Genomic DNA, 19,292 nt, shown 5'->3' on the forward strand with positions numbered 1-19,292 from the left:
TTGTTAGTGAGTAAGATAAAAGGGAAAAGGAAGCGTAATGCTGTCACAATGCAGTGCATGGGTTTCTTCAGATGCAACCAAGTGAGAATGCTCTACTTTGGACGTAATTAACGAAGGCAGCGCGCTTTTTTGCTTCTCGAAGTGTGGACGTCTTTTAGTCGTAACGAACACAAGAAACAAAAACAAAACACATTCATATGACAATATTCGGTTAAGAATGTTTTATCGCTTTTCTTTTAACCCAGTAGAATATTTCTTATAATAAAGTTATTTCTAAATATTATTCACTAGTTATAGGATTATAATACATTTTTTTTTTAAATTTTAATACTTTCAAATTAAGCTTCAAAACGTGTAATGCAGTAAATATAATACAATTTCCGGCTTGAAATTTTGAAAGTTAAACTGTTATAAAATGCCACTAATAAATAATGCTACATATTCCTTTTTTCTCCATAATAGTTGTTTTCACTTTAACGTCATGCTAAACTGCCATGTTTGAGACCCATAAGGCTGAGGCACAATCTGCCATAATTTTGAGCTGCAGACCAGAGTAAAGACAAGAAACTAAAAGCACCAGCCACCTGAAGGGCCCTACTCTTAGCCGAATATCAGGACTGACTGTCGTTCTTATAACACACACATATGAAAATGTTTGGTAGCGCTACGTCTCGAACTCGAGACTCAAACCTCCAGTCCGAAACATTAACCACTAGGTCACACTCGGGCCCTCCTTATGATAAATTAAACGTCACAACTTATGATAATGCCGTTTGGTGAATAATTAATTTTTCTATGATTTGCTTTTGATTCTGCTATGATCAAAGTAATGAAAGTCTCTTCATTTGGTTGGACTCAGTGAGCGCAATGTTTAATGTTTCATTAATCGACGAATAATGTGACAATAAAAAAATGGCTGTTTGATGCACTTACAAATGAATAAAATAAGTAATCGTTAAAATAAAGAAATGTGGGTAGTTTTAAGCTATAAAGTTATATATAACCTAGAATGTGTAGCCGCAAATGAGTAAGTGAAGTAACGTAAAATACACGTTGTTACGAAATTTTTGCATTCGGTTACCCTTTTTTTCATCTTTAAATGTACGGTATTTACATTCCGTTAGTGTTATCGTTAACTTCTTTGTTTTGTTCTGGATATTTCAAAATGAATTACAACCAGCAGTTTCAAAACTCTCAGTATTGGGTTTTAAATATGATATTCTTCTGTATTTGACAGTAGATATCTTGAAGCGATCTAGGATATTAAGTCAAACTGAATAAAAATATAATGCAACTTAATTATTTAAATTTCAATTGTATTCAGCTTATAGCGTAATGAGTGAGCTTAGTCCCAGAATATATTGAATATGTTTTATTGCTGACACAACGGCAGACATCCATGTATAACTCTCGGACACATATTAGCATTTGAATAACACGATATTACATAGATATTTGATGTAGGCTGCTTGTTAGTTTGTATTAAAAACACAAAACTGTTTAGACTAAGGTTAAAAGTAACAGTTACAGTTAGTTCTTATAAATATTTGTGTACCGTCGTCTTTTGCACGATTACAAAATACAAATTTATGTAGAAACTCGTTCAGATTGTGTTTGTGGACAATATTTGATTAAGAAAAAATAGCTATTTTATTTCTTACCCCTCTCTAACTGCTATGACTTTACTGGTATGTTACGATTTTTATGGATCATATTAGGATTATATCATTTTGAGTTACTAGTAATATGTTATCAGATAAAGTAAGAAAAATTACCCTGTACGTGGGTTTCGGTTTCCATTTCACAGGATTGTGACCCAGCTGTTCTGGCAATAGTACGTTAGCCAGTAACAGAGCAGGTTCTCTTAGCGAACAATTTCGTTTATTGAAAGTTGCAAGTAAAGGCGCTTTAAGAAACACAGACAACGACTCTATAGTCATTCTTTAGTAGTGTCTGCCTATATCATATTGATTAGATAGGAGCTCTGATTGTTGACTTGCCATTAGGCGAACTTACCGCACGAGGAACGTTTTCTTGGATCGGCCAAATGAAGAAGAATCTTTATCGAAGCACGTTCACCACGAGAGGAATAGGGGGTTCGGCAAACACCCCACTGATTTTGACGTCTTAAATTTTAACTTATTGTTAGTTTTTGGGATGGGAAAAGGAGAGGCCACAGACTCGAAGACTTTAATCAGTTGATAAATAAATTTGTGTCATTGGCTTTATTTATGAAAGTATGCGTTGTCTTTGTTGAACAGTTTATGATTTGCTGAGATTATTTTTTGCGTTATCTTTGTTAAATAGTTTATGATGTGCTGATGATTTTTTGCGTTGTCTTTGTTGAACAGTTTATGATTTGCTGATTATTTTTTGCGTTATCTTTGTTAAATAGTTTATGATGTGCTGATGATTTTTTGCGTTGTCTTTGTTGAATAGTTTATGATTTGCTGATGATTTTTCTTCAAATTATACTTACCTAATTAATTTTTCCAATGATTTAGAAATATGCAATAAAATATACTGCATAAAGAATACAAACAGATCATAATATTTTATACTGTTTGTGCAGGTTTGAATAGACCAACCACATGTGAAGTACAAAATAGTTTAATAAGATTTAAAGCTTGTGTGATAATGGAATCAAAATATTTCTTTTTTAAATATTCAAAATATTGTGCGTGATAAATCACAGATGTTAATTCTCTAAGAGCATAGGCAGAAACACAGGCCAACTTTTTCTTTAGTTTTAAGCATGTCATTGATAACATGGATATAAGTTACAAAGCCACTTCACTAAAATGTCTTTTTTCATTCACTAGGCATTCAATCAACAAATAAAGTAAATACAACTGAATCATTTTCATGAAAGTCTGGTTTCCTTTTCTTTCAGTCGACTTCAAGTAATTTACTTATAGTATTTGTACTCTGTGAGATTATATTAGAATAATCCAAGTATAAGTGCAACTTGGAATATTTCTGTTGAATTAAGGTCATGTTGATATTGTTATATCTAAATGATAAATGATAATAGAGTATAGGCCTAGCTCAAATAAAGAAAGATATTAAAAACCAATCAGACGGCAGATAAAACTCGGCTTTTAAAAAAAACAACATCAAAAAACATTTCTCACAATGAAAGAAATGAGTTCGTATTTGTTTTACAGGTTTTACTTTGTAGATCCTTACAATAATTATAAGTCACTGGTTTGAAAACTTTTAGGAGAATAAGTCATAAAAAGACTATTAATGATATACTTTCTGTGGAAAAACTTCGTCAGATAATTAAATTTTATCTTTCACGGTTAATTATAAATAATTAATGCACAATACTGGCAAAAAAGTTATTGTTGTCATCTAATCTTATTTGTGAGTTGAGTAGATTTTGCGAAATTTTTTACAATTATTGACGATAATATGATAGTGTTTTAACTATTTCCTAATGCCAATAGTCTTTATTATGATCAACAAGTATTTGTTTATGCGTTTTAGTGCAAATCTACACAATAGGCTATCTGCACTCTGTGTACCGCGAGGATTCGAATCCAGGATTTTAACGTTGTAAGTCCGTAAAATTACCGCTGATCGAATGATGGAACTTCGACCATTGTATTTTAGTAACATTCTTATTTTTATTGCTAAGATTTTAAAGTATTATACTGGATACTTAAATAGTGTTTCATATAATTTTATGTCTTTTATCGCTTGGCCTATCTGATGAGTTCGGGGACTGAAAGAGAAACCTACTGGACAGCTGCTTGTGGGAAACAATATATGTGAAATGCTATTTTTACATACTTCTGATTGCAAGCCGCAATAGACAAATTAAGAGGAATATGAAGAAAAATATCTGCAGTTAAATTGTTTTTGTAAGAACGTTTAAGCCTATTGTTTTTTTTCAATATTTCGCTGGCTTTTGGGGTTTAAACCATAACTTTCTAAAATTCACGTTTTAAGAAGCGTTCTATTCCCACTTACAGCAAAGTTAAACTTAGTCGCACGTTATAAGATTGTCAAACCCAACATCTACGCTTGAATAGATAGAAAAGAAATATAAGCAGATTCGAGTGTAAGTGAGACTTTTATAAACTTATAGTGTTTTAATAGATATGTAGCCTAATATTAGAGGCACTTCAGTTCATATCTTGATAAGTCTTGGCTTTATTACATGACAGAAGTTCATGCAAATGACATATTTCATAATTTGCAAGGTCTACCCCTGTAAAACGCTATTCACGCTGAACATCATTGTATTGAGCGATAGCAATTAGCATTAGACAACTAGAATATTTGTCTGTCCTTTTTGATAATCCACGCTTCTATTTGATACACAGAGGATTTCAGTGAATTGTTTATAAGCTATTTTATTTTTACCATTTTTAGTATTTATGGAGAAATATTATATCCCAAAGTTCAGTTTATAAATTTTACGAACACGGGTAGTATGAATGATGTTCATCTTAGACTTTACTATCTCTTAAGACGAGGAAAGGTAAATTAAATACTATTAGTAGGTTGTCCATATAGTTATATAGTTAGCAAAGAAAATACTAGAATAACTCAAAGTTGTATTATATTGACGTTTAACCTTTGACATGCTCATACTTTCCCTCGTTCTAATTTTATAATTGAGGATATGTATTCGAGATCATTCTTTAATTTACTCTGTGGAGCGTCTCCCCGGATGACGAGTTACCATGGAAACTGGATGCCTGCGTTGTCTCCTTAACTGACAGGCGGATCACAGAGGGCGCCCGGAAGCCAGTAGAACCGTTTCGTCACCTCTTCAGCCTCCGCATCTACTGCTGTTTGTGTACTTACTCCGACTGACGGTATTACTAGCCGCTGAAATGCTTGCTTGTCTCCCTTCAAGATCCAGTATTCTCTCGGAAGATCAGATGAAGAGCTGTCACGTTTCCAAGCTAGTGTCAACCCCATCTTTGCTCTCCCAACCTCTATGACGTCTCACCGAAGGAAAGACGAAACAGTAAGTAAGGAATGCAATTACGTTAGGTAAGCCTAACCTACAAATCCGGTTTCGGTGTAAAAAAACGTAAAGATAAACCACGTGGCAGGGATAGTAAGGCTTAGACTCGATAGTTTCAGAATTGCTCCATTATGTGTGTAACGTAACTAAAGGACTTGGAGCGTAGTATATATGACAATGCAAACTTAAGCATAAAGTTTATTATGATACAAGGTTTTTAAAGTAAATATTTATAATTTAAAGTGCAATGTTCACACTTCGCATAATATAGCATTCAGTATCTAAAATTAAACCAGGAAATCCCATAATGTTGTAAACAAATGATCAAACTTTAGGTATTTGATCTTTTCTATGAAGATTGTTTTTTCATCTGAAAACAAATCTTTTACGCCTGTATTTTATGAATTTAAAAGCACAGATTATCATAAACTAAAATGGTCCTGCAATTAAAACTTATTGTGTAAACAAAAACTGAATAGTTAGAATAACGGATAATTTCAGATGTATATTTCTGAGTTTATGACCCCCTGTGAGTGAGCGGTAAGCTTAAGGGCTTATAACTCTAAAATACTGAGTACAATACTTGCAGTGGTACAGCACATTAAATCTATTGCGTTGCTTTGAGCTGAGCAACAAATAGTCAAGTGCAAATATTATTTATGCTGTTATTTTTCTTTGAAGATTTACTATATATATATATATATATATATTTATTTATTCATTAACTATTAAGTTTTATCTGTAACAAAATCTTCCTCAATATTCTAATTTTGAGTATGAATACCTAAACTTAAAATGAAGTTTATTTGGAAAAGACAATCATCACATTCAAAATATATCTATGTTTTCCTATTTACATATATAAAACAAAAAATAACATGAAGAGGTAATATTAATAATAATAATTTTGCAAAATTATATCTAAGGGACAATAAATAAATGTTGGTTGCATAAGTAAGGTTTTTTTAAATATTAATATGATTTTATATCATATATGTATATAAAATACAAATACGTTTTTTGTGAGACCCAAGTAAAGTAAAATATATGCTGTGTGGGTGTGAAAGCCACTGATGATGACGTTAGTATCGATTACAAAGTTGTTTTTTGTTTTGTTTGTAGTTAAGCACAAGGCTACACAATCTCTACCCATTACAGGTATCGAAACCCGGTTTCTAGTGTAATTCTAATTTCGAAGCAAACGGTCCAATTAGCAAAAAGTTTATCATTTAACCAACATACGTTTTAATAATACACTGAATAGAATTGATGTTAAAAAAGTTATATATGTTATGTATTTCATCGGAAAAATGGTTTAACAATGAACATGATGTATATATATATATGGCACAGTTTATATCGAGAATTGTTAATATTAAGATGTTGCCCTTGCAAAACCGAATCATTCACTGTAGCCTGAATTACAGTGTATTGTTAACAATATTCCTTTCATAATCCTCTGAATCAAATTCTGTTTACGAGGCTTATTATACAAACCTCTCAAACAGGGAACTACTGATAATTAATATTGTTATGAAAACTTCTTCAAACCTAGAACTTATAAGGTTTATCTCATGAGCCTCCCAATCAAATTCTGATGAGAATATTTATTGTACAAACGTCTCAAACAGCAAATTACTTATAATTAATATTGTAAAGAAAGCTTCTTAAAACCTAGAACGTATAAATGTTGTGATGAGAGGAAATCCACTATACACTCAAAAGCTGTACTTCTAGAACTTATAAGGTTTATCTCATGAGATTCTAGACCAAGTTCTGTTGAAAAGACTTATTGTACAAACCTCTCAAACGGTGAACTACTGCTAATTAAGATTGTTGTGAAAGCCTCTTAAAATATAGAACTTATACTGTTTATCTGATGAGCTTCTCATGCCAATATGTATATTTTTCAAACCTTAGTATACACGTTTCTCGTTAGATTACATCATTGCTACTTGTAAAAACATTTTAGATTATATACAGCCACCACAGACTAGCATAGAAGATCTGAATAATGTTATTTAGCAACGTTTCTTGTTGTACAACGCTTGAGAGGGGATTGTGCTGATACACCACCTGGAAGAACAATAAGAGCTCTGTGTTAGCATACAGATAATTAAAACGGACGGAGATATTGTATAACAAACAAATCCAATTATAAACAGTCTTAGATGCTTATTTATTTCAAATCTTCAGTTGTTCTTTTAAATTAATATAAGTACAACTGAAGATGTGCTGTATGTAGTATCTAAGAACTTATACAATAACATATAAGAATTTATACAATGGCATATCAAATATATTTATGCGACTGACGATGTTGGTTTTTACCCTATGTATGAAGACTAATCAACTATATATGTAAATTTTACGCCGTCTAAAAAGCTTATAGAATAGGATATCAAAGATGTTTCTATGTACATTTTACACTTTCTAAGAGGCTTATACAATAATATATCAAGGAGGTTTCTATGTATATCTTACACTATCTTAGAGGCTTACACAATAATATATCAAAGAGGTTTCTATGTATATTTTACATTATCTTAGAGGCTTATACAATAATATATCATAGATGTTTCTATGTATATTTTGCATTATCTTAGAGGCTTACACAATAGTATATCAAAAAGGTTCCTATGTATATTTTACACTATCATAGAGGCTTATACAGTAGTATATCAAAGAAATTTCTACATATGATAATGTTGGTTTTATATTGTCTATAAGGATAACTATTATAGAGGCTTATACTATCGACGATGCTTGTTATGAGTTATATGAGAGGCACGAATAAAGGCAAAGGTGTTGTTTATGCACTATCCGAGAGACTGACACTACTGATTATATGCTATATAAGACAGATTATACAACTAAATATTTAGGTTACACGTTATTTATAGAATAAATAACATTAGTTTCTAGAGGCTTCTAGAACGTGTAATGCTGATTATCCACTACGTGAGAAGATTACATATAGAATGATGTTGGTTATACCATACTTAATACAACTAATGATTTTGGCTACAAATCACTAAAGAGACTTATACGCCATGTTAGTTATGCTTTATGTGAAGGGTTGATACAACTGAAGGAAACTTATGCAATTGATGATTTTGGTTATATACTAATTTCCATATTTCTGCGACTGATGATTTTGATTATGAGAGGTTTATCAACTGACAATGTTTGTTATACCCTATATGAAAGGTTTATACAACTTACAACGTCGGTAGACATTAGCTAACGGTGTACAGAAATGAAGTTGATTGCGCACTAATTGAGAGACTTATATATGTTAAATATAATGTTGGTTGTATACTATCCGAGGACTTGTGGGATTAAAGAAGTTGTTTATAAACTGGTAATATTGGTTATACATTTTCTAAGAGGCTTGTATAATTGGAGATGCTGGTTATATGCTACCTGATAAGCTTATTACAATTATGATGCTATTAATACTTTATATGAGACGCTTACATATCTGAAGATGTTGGTTATCTACTGTGGAAAAAGACTTACAACTGCTAATGTGGATTATGAAAAATCTTGTATAAGTATTGCTGTTGGTTATTCTTTGCCTCAGACCCTTTAACAACAAACGCTACTGGTCATGGGAGGATGTTTGAGGTGATAATGCTAGTTATATACTAAAGAATAAACCCTCTGCAAAACAGAACAGATATCTTATCTTGATTTTGATTGATGATATCATTTTCTTAGGCTTGATGGTAAAAGTGCACCACAGAAGATAATAATTAACGAGCGTTTATAAGTCCTGTTTAAATCTTAATCACTTGAAAGTTTTGTTCGTCATATCAGTATTGCTGCTTAAAATCAGATGTTTTAAATAATTTTTCTTGAGACAAATGAACGAAATTATAAAAGTTTCAGTTAATGTTTATTTTTCTTTGTAGATATTATAGATGCGTCAAATAATAAAGATCGTGGATATTTTACAGTTATCATCCTACGCTTTTAATAAGCATATTTATTATAGAGATATTTTATAAAACAATTACAAGTTACAGTGTTAAACAATCCATGTTACACTTAATTCTATTACGATCAGAAATTTATAGAAAAAATAAGTCCCCACAGTTTTGAATATCGAGATTTGTAATCATTGGAAAAGAAATATCTATACTTTAATTTTGGTTCATAACATTAAGTTTAAACATCATAACTGAAAACTCTATAGTTTGTATAAAACAATTAGAAAATGAGTAAAATGTCACTAAAATGCACTTTTGTATTTTACCATTAAGATTTGTGAGAACATTATGATAGAGAACAATAATTGTTTGTTTGTAATTACGCACAAAGCTACACAATGTGCTATCTGTGTCTTGCACACCACGGGTATCGAAACCCGGATTCTAGCGTTGAAAGTCCGTATACATACCGCTGTGCTACTGGGGGGGGGGCAGGGGGATAATAAAGAAAAGCTGATGTTTTTGCATGAATATGATTTAGTAGGTATTTTATTGCAAAGTACAGTACTTCTTTTCGATAACTCGTATTAATTTCAACGTGAAAATAAATGATTAACATTCCAAAATTAACCAACGTTTTAACAGAGTAAATGAACTTTACCAAATGAGTATAATTCTGGTCCTACCTTGGTGAAGTAGCATCCAAAACTCTTTCTCTGATAAATTCGCATTTTCGAGCCTCCATTTGTAAGGAGACGACGTAGAAAATTCTACGTTCTTCATTTGTTTTGTTGTTTATCTGAAACCAATTGTGAATGACATAGTAGGTGATAGCGAATATTTTCGACTTATACTTATGCTTCTAATTATATAAAGCTCTCATATATCACATAGCATTAAATTCTTCTCTTTTGATAAACAGCGTGGAATAATCTGTATTACAGAATGTTGTAATTAAATTGAGGACTCCATTTTTGATGTTATCTTACTTATATAATGCTTGATTAAATTTCGGCATACTTCATTTAAAATCTAAAATTATAAGGATTTGAATTCAAATACATATACTTAAGTCTTTCACAACCGAATGGGTCCTGAGTGAACTTTACTTGCTAGTTGGTAAGCACTTTTACGTGTTTAAAGGAGAAACCCTCTAAAATCCTTTCAAAACTACATTCATTTTGCCTAATATGCACAAGGCGTTCTTAAATTTAGGACTTTCGTGAAAATACAATTTTTTAATGAGGCCAAAACCATGATAAATCTGTATACCTAATAATAAGAACACATTTTAACTTAGCATTATACACTTGTCGATCCTTAGTGAAAAGTAATGGAAAGTTAAGTATTTATATAACAATCTACATTATGCATGCTTAAAATACATACTAATGTTTGCTTCATAGTTGCATATCAATCACGTATATGTATGATAATACGACACACACACACATATATATAGTGCTCACGTTTGATAGCATTCCTTGTGCTAAGCGTATATTTCTTTACAAAAATTTTAAGTATAATGTTTTAACATAGATCGAATGACATATGACATTTAATTTACATATAGCTATAGCCTAAACCCGAGTTGTATAGACTTGAACTAAATGAATATGTGCTAGTGAAATCTACAATAATCAAATCTGAGTTAATAAAGCCGAATTAAACATCTCGATTCGCGCCAGTATCGTCTCCTTTTTTACTAAGAAATTAGATTCGGAGGGTGAATTCTTGTTGTGGAAAAAAGTTGCTCACTAACGTGAAGGCTTTTAATTACTGTCGTAAGTTGAGAACAGATTTTCCTGTACCTTAGCTTGATTCGGAGCATAAAATGGACTTTATCGGAATGGTGAGCTTGTGCAACGAATTTACTTTAGATTATACTTTTAAAACTGATCAATAAAGTTGTCTATACTGAAAAATGTACGTTTTCTTACACGTGGTACATATATATATATATGTATGTCTTTATTAAAGTTATGAGTACTTTCAAAATCTCATTAAACAACTTTTGATGCTAACATGAAATCTAAAAATAAGCTGCGTAGCCTTGCACATCTAGGCTCATAACTGTTTAGGCAGTATTACTTTACTCATGAAAATGGGCACCTGAGGCTATGACTCTAAAGACTGTTTTGAACCGCGCTTGATAAGAACCCTTCAATGCAATTCTTCCCCCAAAAATGTTTCTCCAGGCAAGAAATTCTTCTTGGGCTTCTGGCTTTCCTTTTGCTGCTCATGTTTGAAGTCTTAGAGTTTCTGAACAGCGAAAGTCATAGTACTGTTTTTAACGCACTTCCTGACGTGACTTACTGAATAGACGAGTTTACTTTAATAGATCCTGTTTAACCACGTTCAGAACTTTTCACTTTGAAAACTTTCAGCCATTTGTTCCAAACTTTCTCTGTAGTTTTAAGAGTTAGAACTTTGTTACTATAAGATGTTCAGTTCTACAATACTTGTAATGAAGTAAAGCATTTCCACAACCTATTGCAATAATAAATACATTTTTGTATCCCAGTGGACCCATTACGTTGCAACAATAATATAGCCTTTTATCCTGATGTCAGAATGGCAATTTGTGATTATCTCGTATATATATTTTATGATTATATGTTTAATTGTATGTATTTCAGTATTCACTGTCTTCGTTTTCGTTCACCTTATTTTTCTACATATTTTCTATCATTATTCTATTTTTTTTTAAATTGCATTGATCTGCTATTTATCGTATGTTCATTTTCCAGTATAATTTCTCCTACCACTTTTGTTCTTCAAAACTCTGTCCCGAATGTCACCTTTGTGGTGTTTATCTATTAGCCATCTCTTTTTATTTTAGTTCCTATTTGTTTGTCTCCAGTTTTATTTTATTATCCGTATTCACCTCCATGTATTGTTATTTCCAGTCCATTTTATTCACACATTTTCATCATAAATAACATTTAGTTGTCTGTTTTCTAGATAAATATTCGTTATATTTATCTATATCGTATTTTTATTATTATGTTTGCGTTTATTAGGTGAATAATTTTGTTACATTTGTCTCATATTCTATCACTTTCCACACGTACTTCTAACTTACTTCTCTGGGTAACCATTACTGTTTCCATGTTTCACACTCCTTGAAAAACTCTTGATATTCATAGTGGTCACAAGTTATTCTATTATAAACAAAACAAATTAACTATCTGAATTAACAATACATCAGTTCAAAGACTGTCGAATTTAAATTAATAACTTTTTAGTTAGAAACAAATCCTTTCTTTATAGCTGGATATGCAACTTACATGTTATTATAATAAATAACGTATTGTTTTTGGTATTGGTACTTCGATTTTTTAACCTTAATAACACCTTTGGCGCACGTGAGCTAAACGATCAGGTCAGAGATCACTGCGGACCAGAGGAAGACTAGCCTGGCAGTAGCACCCGTCGCCACTAGTACTTTATCAGTGTCTTTGATCTAACTATGGGACTGATTGACACTTTTATAACGCACCCACAGTATTCTGACCCATTTTGAAGCTTATAAGATTTAAAACATAAGAATGGACTTAAGAAGTTTGGCATTACTGTATTAGTTTAAAAGAAGAAGACGGGATATTTACTTATAAGACTTCTTTGTGAAGGAATTTAGGTGTGAAAATAGGCATATTAACTTTCTATAGGCATATTCACATATAATATTGATTAATAAGTTTATTTGAGCTTCAAATTTTCTTTTCTTTTCAAATATTTATAAATTACAGCTTCTGTGTCTTACACTCTTAATTGCTCATATTTACTGTTTGAAACAGTGTTGAATTTTTTGGTTTCAGGTTCGGGGTCACACCAAAGTTCAACATATGCTGTTAGGGTAAAGTTTCCATAGAAATTGACCACTAATAATTTCAGATCGGAAATATCAAGTTAAATTTAATATCAAATTACATTATACTATAGGTAATTAAAATGAGGTGTGGAGTAAGAATTAGTTAATTGTTTTGTATAAAGTACTTTTCACTGTTTAATGTGTCTAGATATGTCTAAAATGTGTATTTCCCCAGTAGTTTAAAAGTAAGAATCCGGCTCAGTATAAGCCAGTAAAGTATTATTTAAATGAAGATATTTTTCATGTTAGCTGATTTCCTTAAACCTTATAGCTGATTTACATTTTTTTCATTTATGTTAAATAGAGAGATTTAATTTCCTGTTTATCTTAATACTCGTAGTGTGCCCATTACACTGATATATAGACATACACGATAAAAACTAACTTTTAACATTGATTTATAAAAAATAAGGCCGTGTTATGAAAGCATATCACACTAGCGATTAATGACTTTAGGTTTTACTGCCTTAAAGTAATTAACTTAGTTGCATGACAGGGAGTTAAATTTTAATCGTCGTTTCTAAATTAACTCACTAGTAAGTAATTAAAATACGGAACTGGGCAAGATGCAATACGATGAAAAAATAACAAGGTTGTTACCACTTGCTAATCGAAGTACACGTTCCAACTATGTGAAGATTTTAAATATAACTCCTAGTTTAATGAATTAATCGAAAACTTAAATTCATTCCTCGCCCGACTTCTTGTGAAGTTTTTAATTTGTACTCGTTATTTGAGAAATTATCTTGGTTTAAGGGATGGTTAGGTCAAATGCTAATTGCTAAAAATGCAGTGCTAAGGTGGAGCGTTGTTTCAAGTAATATATTAAAAGATCAATTAGAAAGTTTAAACTTTAGAATCGAGAAATATTATGTATGTTGCTTCATTAATCAGCACAATGTCTTAAAGCGTTCTCTGTTGATGTTGGTTATGCTGTATTTGTCATTCGATTAAGCAAAAATGTGTTGGTAAATGTTTTAGTATTACCCATAAGTGTTAATGACGTACATACGTATATATCGCCTATTGACATTTACAGTTGGACGATTATAAATTATCGTCTTAACCAAAAATATTTTTTTGCAGAACACACATTTACATGTTTGTTTGTAGTTAAGCACAAAGCTACACAAAGGGCTATATGTGCTTTGCCCACCACGTTGTAATTCTGCAGACATATTGCTGTGCCATTAGGGGGCCACATGCAGACCAATCAGAAACAATTATAATAATTATGTACATTTTCTAAGTTATTTGCCATTTTTCTTTTTTTATCACAATTAATTATGGAGATTAATATTTTAGAAAATCTCACAAACCTTTTCATGAGAACACTAAAACTAACTTAAGCAACAAGAAGCATACATACATAACGCCGTTATAATTGTACACCCCGCGAAGTCTATGAAGGCTAAGCTGAGAAGACATGTTATTTTAGTCCATTATAGATAACCAAAGAGTGTTTAGTTTCGCTCTAGTAATACTAGTCGGCTAGGGACTATTGGTTAACACGTCCAGATGTTGCGAATCCAAAGGTTTTTAATTCGTATCGCGCCGTCGCAAAAACGCGCAAAGCTATGCTAGAGTTATCTGAACATAGAAGTCCCTAATTTTGAAATTATAAATTAGAGAGAATGCAGCTAATCAACAGCCTCTACCGTTAACTCTCTGTTAGTAGAATTTGACCGTCATTCTTATAGCGCACTCACGGCTCCAAATCTTGGAGAACGTTTTTGCGGCAAAGAGTCGCGTATCATGAATCCTCGGTTTTTAGTACGAGCACGTTAACTACTACGTCATACCTGGTTCTGCACTATAGGGCCGTGAGTGGGCTATAATAGTTCGGTAAGATCCTGCTATTCGGCCAGACAATACAAACTCAAGAGTTGACAGTGGGCGTTTCTCTCTACTGAGTAACACTTAAGAATTAAGGACACATAAGCACACACACACAGCTCTTGTGTATCATTGCTCGAAAATTCTAAAACAAAAGCGAAATTAAAAACTGATAATAAAAAAATTGATATATGTTTCGGCTTTCATAAAATGATACGTATTTGTAAATTGATCTCAAAGCAGAATTTCTTTTTTTTCTGAGTCGATTTGTGTATGGAAACGAGAAACGATTTTCACGTTCCTATATTCTCTTACGATAAATTTCTAGAGAGAGAATCTGAACTTCTTAAGACTAGTTTTCGTGACTACAAAATACAAAATCTTCTCTTACATAACGAACGTTTGTTGACAGTGATGGTGAAGATGGAAAAAGCTATGATGTAGGTTTCAAATCTCTCTTATTTATTTTCTTGTTTTCATATATATACATATCTTAAAGAGTTAATAGTTTCATAAAAGCAACAGATTTTTCTTCCTCTCAACTCTCCAACTTTCTTACATCAATAAAAACAAACAAAAAATAGTAAAAAAGCCAGACATGCTTTACAGAAATTATACAATTCACAACTACTCCATTATAACTATACTACACAGAGAAATTAAAGAATAATTAGAATTTATAATATTTTAGCTAAGATAAAACTAAAATCTACTGTAATGCCAATCACTGCTGACAGTTTATTTATATACAAATCAAGCATCCAATAATCCGTCGTGTAATTTGAAATGGTTGTTTTTTTTGTGATTACGGTCGTAAATGAAAACTTAGTAGATCTGTGTTTAGATCTTTATAATTTATAACAATTTTCACCAGGTCAACTTGGCTTGAATGTTGCAATCAGAATGTCGATAAGGTCCTGAGCTATACTGGATCACTCTTCCTAAATAACAACTCCTATGGTAGATTTAGTATCTGGAGGTACTTGACAGGATGTGACGTCTTTCTAAGAACGTCCCACACGTGCTTAATGGAACTAAAGTTCGTTGAGCCTACAGGGCTACTCCATTTAGTCAACCTTCTCTGTGGGACCAAATGAGCGTGTGTAAGTTTAGGGTTGGCTTATAACCTATTAGGCTGAAGTTTTTAGATAAGATTCAGTCTCAGAGAAGGTACCTTATGATAACATGTAGTCAGGGTCGACTAACAATAGTCGTCTGCTTGTGTTGAGGACAATAGTACGACTTGTAGAGATGTCCAAGCAATGTACAACTGGTTTGAGACACTTGTACCCAACTCAAAACGGACTGCTATAATCGACAAATGATCATTTTTTTAAATAACTTTCCACATGAATGGAAAATCTGAATATCTTTCTTGAGGTCTAACCATGATTCGGGAACACTTTAAACTCAATGATTCACTTCAAAGTGACAACTTAGATAATATGGTGAGACCAATTTATATAGAACAGGCAGGTCGATAACTGTATTTCAGGTCACCTGAGTGACCATTAGATGACTTCCGTCAATAGCAGTGAACTAAGTAGAACGATTGACGTTATCTTATAGAAGTGACTTTTGCTTTGCAGTACCTATAATACTTATAATATTTAAAATTTTGATTATCATTTAATACTTTTCTGGAATGTAATTCGATATGCTTGCAATTAGCGAAAAACATTGATTACGTCTTAAAAACAATATTTCAATTATCGAAAAGCAAAAAAAAATTGATACACGAACGTCGGTTATCAAAACTTAGCAAAATCGATGAGTCAAAATTACAGAAAATAAATGTGATAAAACTTAATTTATCGCCAGATCTATCATATTTAAAAATGGGATAAAACTTAATTTATCGCCAGATCTATCATATTTAAAAATGGGATAAAACTTAATTTATCGCCAGATCTATCATATTTAAAAATGGGATAAAACTTAATTTATCGCCAGATCTATCATATTTAAAAAATAACCTTGAAGTTTTTATTTCATTAATATTTAAAGTACGCAGTGAAATAAAGTAGAAAATAACAGCGTAAGATGTACAGTCTTAAAATATAAGTTCATTTTCCACTCCAACATTTTAACATACGCAATTTCACTTACAGAAAGAACCAGTTTTACTCAGATATTAATTAAATTATAATTAGTTAAAAATACCATTCCCGAACAAAAGCTATTGACACCGACGGACTTTTTACGGTTGCAAAAAACATGTTAACATGAGCGTACACACATGTTTAGCTAAACATGTTACGTTTTCGACGTATATAACATACGAAAAGTATTCATTTGATTAAACGCAAAATGTTTAATTTTGCTAATAACACCTAGCTGAATGAAACCTACGTTTATTACCACACATATGTACTTAGTTTTTGTATGTCGAAGTAAGTACCAAAGGTTTTAAGGTAAGACTAATTATGCGAATGAGAAAAAGCTACATCGTATACATTCGTAAATCGAAACACACTTTAAACACGAAATAACTTTGTTTAATTAATCCGAGCCACCTAATGTATGTAATGTTTCGAATCTTATTACAATATGAAAAGTAAGATATGAAGTGTGTCTTAAAATCTATCACAGATTTTAATCACATTTGGGATATTAAGTTAGCCTTACACCTAACAGTAAATAATCTCCAAGGCTTGCTTTATACCCTCGGTCGATTACACGCCTTTTAAATAATATAACTGCCTTTAACAACAAACACCAATAAGCACAAGTAAAACAATTCAGGGGAAACGAAGGTATTTTCTAAAATAAATTTATTGAACATGGGAAAACTGCTGGCAAAACGTTATCAATGTCTCTATGTGGCATATCCACATATTGATATGTGCTTATAATAAATATAGTTATTCGCTTCATGACATAATTGTACATGAATTATTCGGCATTAAATGGGAATTATGTTTTTTCATGTTAATACTTTTAGTTCATATGCCAGTTTTAAATCACTGATGTTAGATTTGAATTCCGACCAGATTCAATTTTGTAAATAAAAATCTATAGTTAAAGTTGCTACACCCTTGATTTAATTGAAATAATTGTAGCAAATGACCTATTCAGGTTCAATATGGACAAAACTGAAAAACAAAACATTTTAAAACGAGAAAAATATTGTTTTACGTAACTCAAAGGCATATTGCACAGCACTTTGTGCTTCGAAAGTGCTTTTCAAAGAGCATTAAATCGTTTTGCTACAACTAGGAGTTTAAAGTGTAGTAAGGAACTCACCCATACAGGAAAATAGTTTTTTTTGTAGAATTTCAGTATTAGATCGATTCAAAACACTCCCAGAAATCAATGCTGAAGCACATGGAGTTAGAATCAGCAATAAAAAGTGTTTGAGAAAGAGTATAAGAAAGTGGCTTATATAGTAAAGTTACTGCAAGAAATATAATACTTCACATGTGTTTAAACGTTTTAGAGAACCATAAAAAATCAGTTAAAAAGGAATGAGACAATAAGCTATCCATGGAATGACCAAACAAAGATTGAGCTTTATAGAAATGGGATCTTGGGCAGTTTAATAAAAACAGTGAAACATGGTGGTGATATATAACAGGGGAGGATGTGTTCCTGGAGTAGGAATGGGAAGTTGTGACAAAACTAATCATTAATATGATTCAACAACAGATTTGAACATCCTGATTACTCATAAAATACCAAGTGGACGACGTTTAACTTGCCCTGGTTTCGAAAACATAATGTCCAACTAAATTAAATCTATTTGGAGAAGAACAAAACGACTAATCCAAAGTATTGATACTAATCCAAGTGAAGACCTGTAGGAACAGTTGAAAGGTAATGTTGTGGAAGAAAAGTCAACTAATCATCTTGAACTTTGGGGCATTTTACAGGAAGAGTGTAAAGAAATATTGATTAATAGTTTTAAAGAATTAGTAGCACCTATTACTGATCAAGGTCATCATATTTTAAGACTAGAGAAAGACCTACTGAATATTGATTGTTTGCTGTGTTATTTTCCGATACTATTTAGAAATATAAATATAACATGTAAGAGTAAAACACTTTTTTTGGCAAATTCATGAAAACTCAAGTGTTTATACCTCGGACTCAGGGATTTGAACGATTTTGTACACATACATACATATATATATATGAATGATTAAAAACACATTAATGGTAGAATAATTATGATTTTATTTCATGCTTGTTTGATAGCGTAGTTTGCAGCTTATATTTAAAGCAATATCTTTTTAACTTTCACAGTTACACTATTCTTCATCTACAAGTTAGTAGAAAGTTACTAAAAATTACCAAATAATGGCACAGTTAATATCCAAGTGTTGAAAATTGTCGTGAAAATAAATTCCAAGTTGGAGGTACTCGTGAGTGGGGGAAATCAAATGGATAAATGAAAACAAAGAATAGAACGGAAAGACCAAGTACCTGAACTCTTTCGCTTTTCCCATGACGAACATCCTTGTCACACCAAACATACTCGCCCTTTCTATCTCTTGGGCTACTCTTGTCTGACCGAAAAGAGGGCGCTTGACTCGCAATCTGAAGGTCGAGGGTTCGAATCCCAGTCCCACCAAACATGATCGCCCTTTCAGTCAGGGGGCGTTGTAATGTGATGGTCAATCCCACTATTCGTTGGTAAAAAAGTAGCCCAAGAGTTGGC

General features: G+C 31.8%; 1 protein-coding gene across 3 annotated transcripts in view; it reads left to right on the forward strand.

Moving 5' to 3' along the window:
* Positions 1-4,845: 4,845 nt before the first annotated feature.
* LOC106470397 (mucin-4-like) overlaps positions 4,846-19,292 on the forward strand; it is a 62,073-nt gene continuing 47,626 nt past the window's right edge. For 2 of the 3 annotated variants that reach the window (XM_022399801.1, XM_022399793.1), the window contains exon 1: positions 4,846-4,987. The gene's annotated coding sequence lies outside the window, so the exon portion shown is untranslated. Of the gene's footprint in view, positions 5,014-19,292 lie in introns of all 3 variants that reach the window. The other variant, XM_022399808.1, reaches the window with a different exon arrangement.

The sequence above is a fragment of the Limulus polyphemus genome, unplaced genomic scaffold (assembly GCF_000517525.1).
Source record: "Limulus polyphemus unplaced genomic scaffold, Limulus_polyphemus-2.1.2 Scaffold104, whole genome shotgun sequence".
Classification (NCBI taxonomy): domain Eukaryota; kingdom Metazoa; phylum Arthropoda; class Merostomata; order Xiphosura; family Limulidae; genus Limulus; species Limulus polyphemus.